Genomic DNA, 1,856 nt, shown 5'->3' with positions numbered 1-1,856 from the left:
GTCCTTAAGGAAAAAAAAAAAAAAACTACACATTTTACAAAGAAACAATGCAATTCATTAACACTAGTTAAGTTAGTCTGTATTTAACTAACAATAATTTACCTTGTCAAGATCCTTGGCACTTTTGTTAACTTAAATTAGGTTGGGAAAAAGCATAATAGTAATTGAAAAAGCAACTAATTATAAATAATTACAAGCCAAATTATATTTATACCACAATTAGTGTCTGAGGTGGTTTGTAGGCAGTGTTCTTTTCAATAAGCAACCATCAAATAATTGAATAGCTTGTAAACCACGGAATATTCCTTTAATCTTTATTCCAAGTATGACCACATCCTCCTTGAATTACTATTCAAATAGAATAAATAGCGTATAGATTTTGTCCTTAGCCCTAGTTTGAGTTGGATGCTTTTAAAAACATAGCAAAAGTAATATATGTATCTACCTCATCACACTTGTTCTTCCTCAACAAATTTCATAGAGACATGTGAATCCACGTGCTTGTAAGACAAAAGCTAGTCTTCAGGGTATGTAAGAAGCAAGTTTCAACAGTGTCTTTTGCAGTGGATTTCTCTAAGGATAACAGGAGACGGTCACTTTGCCTTGTGACTATAATCGTTTTTAATTTTAAGAGCTTGGGGACTTTTCCCCAGTGTTTCCAAGGAACCAATAACTTTGTTAACATCTTTTGCTATTTAGGATTTAAACAAAACAATATAATTCGACTTGACCCCTAATTTATATTTTAGATTATCACTAGTGAAAACTCTTTGATACCCGATTATATTATCATTATATACCCGGGAAGATCCTTTTTAGGTATTTAGGCATTTTTATGCGAATTTGTAAATTTTGCGGGGTGGTTGAGAGGAATACTTTCAATTACTTCACCCCTTTAAGAATAGTCTAAGAAAAATATCAAGTAACCACGTATTACACTTAATAAAGTTAATTCCTAGAAAGTTTTGCAAACTAAATATCCACCAGTTGACCTAATGGAGTGCGAGTTGATGGGTGGCTGCGGGAACTCAGCCAGCTCCCAAGCTAGGCGAGGCACACGGTGGGGGGTCGGCAGCTCCGGAGCCCTCTAACGCTGGGCGCCACGTCGCTTTTCTCTTTTGAAATCGGAAGACAACGCTTCTGGCTATTGTGTAAACCCGTCGAGAGCTGCCTTCATTCCCACATCAGATAAAGCACAAGCAGAATTAAAGCGCATTCCAATCCGACCCCGGGCAACGCAGACGTCACTGGCAATTTTATTGCCCAGGCTGAGTTCGTCTCGAGGAAACACGTGAAAAAAAAAATGGTTTTAAGAAGAAACACACACACGCGCGCACACACACACACACACCACCTCAGATGAAAGGAGGAACTGCACAGGATCAAAGCCACCACGCCAACCCACCCAGCCGTGGCCACCGCCCCCGCCGAGCCCCGCGACGCCCCTCGAGGCTCCCTCGTGTTCCCTGCTAGCCTGCTGTCCGCAGCGTGGGCCAGCCTCGCCCATCTCCTGCTCTCCCCACCATCTCCACAAGCAATCCCACATCCCCAGGTCCACAGCCGCACGACAGTGCGGTCTCCCGCTCTAGGGACAGCGGCCGCTCCAACTGCGGCCGAGCTGGTAGTCCCCCGCACTCCCCTCGGGCCCCGCGCCAGCCAGCCGGCGCTCGGCGACGTTTGACTGACAGGAAGCTGCCCCTATGAGGCCCCGGGGGCGGGGCGATCTCGTCACTTCCTGTCCTGCCGGGGAGGATGCTTATATAAGGTCTGCGCTCACGCAGAACCCTCGCTTACACAGTATGGCCGGCGACATTAGCTAGCGCTCGCTCAACTCTCTCTAACGGGAAAGCAGCGGA

Source organism: Mastomys coucha, unplaced genomic scaffold, assembly GCF_008632895.1.
Source record: "Mastomys coucha isolate ucsf_1 unplaced genomic scaffold, UCSF_Mcou_1 pScaffold3, whole genome shotgun sequence".
NCBI lineage: Eukaryota > Metazoa > Chordata > Mammalia > Rodentia > Muridae > Mastomys > Mastomys coucha.
The sequence above is the reverse complement of the archived record's forward strand: the minus strand, read 5'-3'. Positions refer to the sequence as shown.